A 6,524-nucleotide genomic window follows, 5' to 3' on the forward strand; every position below is an offset into this window, starting at 1 on the left:
ACACACACATACATTCACACACACACACACACGTGTGTATGTAGAGGTATTGATGCATTTACATATATTTTATGCATGTACGTATGTATGCATGTATGTATGTAGACAGAGAGAGAGAGAGATAAAGACAGAAAGATATAGGAATTCAAACACCAGTGCTGTAAGTAACACGGTTCTATGACTACTTTAAGAAGAGAAATCACATGTGTGGTCCCTTCAAAAATCCAGATGTACTATCATATACACGCACAAACTCTAAGTAATTTTAAAAATAACTACAGACCGTCTACTTTTAAAGAAACTCAATTCTGAAAGTAGATTCGAATTTATTATAATTTTCGTTTTTGACCTGTTGAAACACTGGTTAAATAAGTCGTAAGATTACATATAAGTACAATGTAAAGTTCGATGATTGACAAATTATGCAATTACACGATCGCACGTGTGCACTCTCACACATAAGTGTATATATATTTTACGTCTCATGATTTATTAAACATACGGATCACTGGTAATTAATTATTTAATACTTTTTACCCTTATATTTATAGCTATATATATATCTACATATACGTCGTCTGATCAATAAGTATCTGGACTTTTGCTATAGTAACGAAGCTAACGCACGGAAAGTGAAGCCGTTTGGTACAGATTGACCCTGGACTCTACTGTGCAAGCACTAACTATTAACGTTCTAGCTTACTTCCGCTGTTTACAGCAGTGCTTGGAAGGAATGTGTGATCGGCGCTCTGACTATGACAGAGAAAGCTGAGAAGAGAATCTGCATCAAATTTTACCAAAAGCCAGGCGATACCTGTTCAGAGACCTACGCAAAGTTTTCAAAACGTTTTCATCGTTCTCGACACAATAAAAGAGATCTTGTGCAACTGAAACCAGAGTGTCTTTTGGGTCATCTAAAAGCAGCTTTGCCACAAACTTGGCAGGCACGCGCCTGATACCCAAATCTTCAGTGGTCATGGACTAAACTGAACCGTAACTAGTCTGCACATCTTCCGACAGCTCACGGATGGTGACTCGATGATTTCCCCTTACACCTGCACGCACATCGGCAATGCTTTCGTCAGTGCTGCTGGTTGTGGGATTCCCAGAACGTTCGTCAATATCGACTTTTTTGGCCATCTTGGAAACGTCTAAACCACTCGTACACTTGTGTGCGGCTCATACACTCTTCTCCATGCACCTTCTGCAACTTTGCGTAGGTCTCTGAGCAAGTATCGCCATGACAACTTTCTCTGTCATGGTCAAGGTGACGATCACACGCTATACACCTTCCTTCGAAGTACTGCTGTAAACATCGAAAGTGAACTAGAACGTTAAAGCGTTCAAGGTCAATCTGTGTCAAGCGGCTTTACTCTGCGTGCTTTAGCTTTGTTACTATGGCATCAGTCCGAATACTTATTGATCAGACCTTGTGTGTATATATATATATATATATATATATATATATATAACATTATAATTTAGGGTATCTAAGAGATACCACCATGCTGGAAATAGCAGTCAAAAGTTGACTCTAAAACCACATTAAATGTTCATACAGCACCAGGAGAGAAGACGAAGAGACAAAATGAACTAGCAAAAATTATTGGTTTATTCCCGATCCCGGATTTCTGGCTCTTCACAAGAAATGATCTGCCTTCATCAGTGGAATATACTCAGAAAAGCACATAAATACAAATATATATATATATATATACACACACAACATACGATATACTTACATATCAGAACATATTCATACATATATATGCACGTATGCACACGACCAGTTTAAATTTCCCGCCTAAAAACTATATATATTTGTATTTATGTGCTTACCTGAGTATATTCCACTGATGAAGGCAGAGCATTTCTTATGCAGTGCCAGAAATCCGGCATCTGGAATTATCCAGTAATTTTTGCTAGTTAATTTTATCTCTTCGTCTTCTCTCCTGGTGCTGCATGAACATTTAATATGGTTTTAGAGTCAACTTTTGACTGCTATTTCCAGCGTGGTGGTATCTCTTAAATACCCTAAATTATAATTTTAAATAATTATTACCTTTGATGGTTTTTATTCCTATGCTGGCCACCTGATAAAATCGGTAATTAAATATCGATCTTATCCTCATGTATATATATATATATATATATATATATAGATATATATATATACTTATTGAGAGTTTGAACAATGAGATTGTGGATCATTGTTGATGGTTTGGATATGGAGCTGAAGGAAGAGCAATAACTCTTGAAATATGCATATACACCCATTACCTATTTATTCTATCTCCGATCGAATCGTTTACGTAGGCGTATTCGTTTGCAAACTGTTATAACTTGCAATGCTGGCTCTGAATTTTAAATAAAAACATAAACAAACTTAAAACCGTAAATACATACATATGTACGTATGTATGTATGTATGTATGTATGTACGTTGACTTGATCACAGTAGAAAGAAATGAAATGGAACACAGTGAAAAACGTTTGTATCATTTGGCAGAAACCAAGGCTGCGATTTAAGGACTGTGTCAAGTCCTCATTAAAGGCTTGTAATATACACAAGACTGACTGGGAGAAGAATGCCTGTCAGTGCCACAGATAAGTTTGCTAACACAGCAAACTTATCTCAATTTCTGTCGAATACATTGTTGTAACTGAACAAAATAAGTTTTATCTATTAACGTCTTGAAATGCACTTTATTCTTGATTTGTCATTATGGTTTGGGGATTCATGTAATCCATTTTCTTCTGTAGAACATACAAAATCTTTAAACGTTTATAACAGAGATGACAACCTCATGCGGGCCGCATGAAACATGGCTCATCATCAAGCGGGCCGCACGAAACATGGCGCATCATCAAGCGGACCGCACTACTCAGACAATTCAGGGTGATTTTTCGTTGATTTTCAGAAAAGTCCACGGGTTGCAGTTTGTCCATGACTAGTTTAGGAAGTTCTTGATGCTTATTTCATTCATTAATACGTAAATGGCCAAATTCTAAAATGTTCGCATCCAACCAGATCGTGAATAAAATTTAGTGAAGGGCAGTTATGAAAGAGTCATCCATTATTTAACATGCGCTACTTCCTTCATGTTAGATCAAGCATATCTTCGACTTTCAAATCCTTAAGTGTAATTAGTTCGCCATTTAATGTATTTTTTAACTGTAGGAACCTCTATATGAACAAATGTTTATTTTCTCAGAAGATAAGTGAGTTTATTGAATTTTTAAAACTTTTTGATGAAGGAAGTTTTTAAAGAAGGCATATTGTGGAGAGCCAGTAGCGCACAATTGAACAATTTCGCAGAAGAAATTTCTCACTATTTGGTTTTCTACTACATTTTTACTTTTTCTATGTACCACAGAACACTCGCTGCATTTGTGTTAGGGGAATGGTTGTGATGTACAATGTTTTAAGTATTTGTTATCTATTTAGAAACTTGATTTTTGCGAGGTCATTGTAATTAAGCAATTTTCTATATTCGTAACATCAAAAGTAATTAATTTTTAAACTGTTATCTTTCACCATTAAGTGGTCTTATATATTTAGATTATCACGGCTGTTTTGAATTTTGAAAAAAAAAGTAATCCGTTATATGGAACAACAAGTGTTAAAGAAATCGTGTAGATTCGAATTAGCAATTCATACTGAGAAATATTAGTTTTAAATTGTCAACTCTAATAAAAACAAAGTATATATGTTCACTGCGTAGTTCACATTATAGTTCCTCTGCATGAAAAATGGACTGAAAAAAGAAACGCGAAAATAAACCAGTTTTCTTTATGGAAAAGTGGCAGAAAAAGAAATATTATTTTGGTGATTCTCTCAGATTCAAAGAATGTGGAGCTCGTGTCGAAGAAAGAGAGAAAGCAAAGCGAGTCACTTATTCAATCAAAAGTTTGTTTTATTCTGTGGTTTCTTTTATCTAATGCTTCATTTGTACAGGGGAATCTAAATATTCTTTTAAGTAAGGCTTTTAACCATAGAGACTTTGTATTAGTGTAGATTTTCACTGAATCCATATAAGTAAATAAATGTGTCAGTGTAAAAGGGTATGAAGCATGTATGAGTTTCTATCGGAATGTTTATGTCTCGAAATGAAGTAATTATATTGCTTGGAATTTTATTTGTACTTTTCAGGGTATTTACTTTTAGTAAACTTATTTTCTAGGTCTTCCTTTAGTTTCACGACGTCATCCGGTGCGTAAATTGCTACAAGTATACGTACACATTCCTTGTATACATAATGTATATGTATGCTTTGTTTAATAATGATATTTAATAGTTTAGCGATCGACTATGGAGGTGTATTTATTTGAGATATTAGGGACCGCAGGGGTTGTTTCGTTTGAGTAGTTTTACTTTTTCATTGATATGTACTGTTGTCAATTCTCTTACAGTGCAAGTGAAATAAGGTGTTTCTTATAAATCGGGATTTGACAGATGGAAAGTTGTGTAATCGAATCTGGAAGAACATAAATGTCATGCGAAATACTTAATAACACTTCTATGGTTGCTACACACACACACACATACACACATACGCGCGCGCGCGCGGGAACACACACACACACACACACACACACATGAATCTACCGAGATGTTCCTTGGGATCTTTTTTAAAACGGGGGCCACATTTTTCATTAACGAAACACTTTGAAACTTGGAACACTGGTAGAATGTGTCATATAAAACATCTTTTTCCCTTAGTCTTCTTAAAAAAAAAGAAATCCATAAATTATTCCATGTTAAAGTTGTCGTATTTCTGTAATTTCAACCAATCACTGACGTCCATTCAGCCGATATACATTAAGTGCCGACTACATAAACAAACGATTCTGAAACAATTAACCCTAACCCTAACCCTAACTCTAACCCTAACCCTAACCCTAGGGTTAGGGTTAGGGTTAAGGTTAGGGTTAGGGTTAAGGTTAGGGTTAGGGTTAAGGTTAGGGTTAGGGTTAAAGCAAATTTAAAATGAAAAAAGCAAATAAAACGAAGGTATGGAGATTGAATACGCTTTACATCGCTTAATCAGCCAAGGAGTAAATGTAAACAACTGAATACTTGTCAGTGATTGGTTGAAATTATCGAAATATGACAATTTTTTACATGAAATAAATTCAAATCCAAAAATATTTTTCTGTTCTATAACACAAAATAGATAAGTATACGATGTTTGAAAGTATTTCCGTACCAAAAACACTACGTAAAACATTAATGAAAAATGTGGCCCCCGTTTTAAAAAAGATCCGTTCCTTGTCCAAGAAATCGTTGTCGAGCTCTTTGCTTCTGATTTTTTTCTTCAGCTTGTTAATTGGCCAATGGGATCCGCTGTAACGTCTCCTTCTGTTCGTGCTTTCCTCTAATACATATGACTTCATTTATATTTTTCCGGTTGCTAGGCTCGATATTCAATAATGCCTGATCTTTTTGATAGTTTGCTAAAGCTTTTTCTAATAGAAGTTCTTGACTGATGCTCTCCTGCAATTTCAGAGTACAGAGTCTGTTTGGAAATTCTTGTTTCTGCCTTCCTTTTCACATGCCTTAACCATTACACGTGATGTTTTCAATAATGGTTCGGAATCCCACGGATTTTGTTCAAGCCAGTATTTCGTTATTTGTTACATATTTATCCTATTTGACATTAAAGATTCATCGCAGTTTAGTTTGATGAAATCTTTCAAGTCAATGTATCTGGTATTGATATACAATCCGAGTCTCACAGCTATACAGCAATGCGGAGGGAACAACCCACAGAAATACCGATATTCGGTTTCGAAATTCCGGTTATGGTTGTGATAGATACGATTTGAGTGGAGTGAGGTGCAAACGTGTTGTGGACGGCTTTCAGTCTGTAGGGGGTTTTATCTTCAAGGGAGCAAGAGTTGATTAAGATACTGCCGAGACAGATGAAGGGTGAAACTTTTTCAGTTAGTTCTCTGTGACTAAAATTTTCGGTTTCAAGTGGATATTTTGCAAGTCTCTATTTTTAGTATGCTTGTAGTGATGCGAAGCACGAAAGAATGCTTCGAAGATGGTTTGCAGATCAATTTTGATTAGAGATATTATCAGACATGCCGTCGGGGCATATTGCAGCTCACAGATCATGACCGTAGATGCATGGTTTCCCAATTTATGCTGTCGTAGATTGGAAAATCTTACCTAGCATCTGTATTTGAATGTTAACACAGTTCATTTCTGTCGGCACACTAGTCGGAGGCTTCGAAAACATGCCGGATGCGAGTGCACAGCTGTGCTAAATAACACTATCCATATTAGCTTCAGGAGAAGGTTCACGTTGGTATGAAATTCGATCTTTCATGCTATTACGAAGTGACTGAAACATCTAATTGAAGTTATCTAGCAGCAAGCATCATACCAGTCGTGCTTCGTTGAGGGTGGATTCAGGCAATATATGTTCAGAAAAGGATCTGATTCAACGTCTTACTACTTGTGATACACTATCGCCGTGTGTGTGTGTGTGTGTGTGTGTGTGTGTGTGTGTGTG

The sequence above is a fragment of the Octopus bimaculoides genome, chromosome 1 (assembly GCF_001194135.2).
Source record: "Octopus bimaculoides isolate UCB-OBI-ISO-001 chromosome 1, ASM119413v2, whole genome shotgun sequence".
NCBI lineage: Eukaryota > Metazoa > Mollusca > Cephalopoda > Octopoda > Octopodidae > Octopus > Octopus bimaculoides.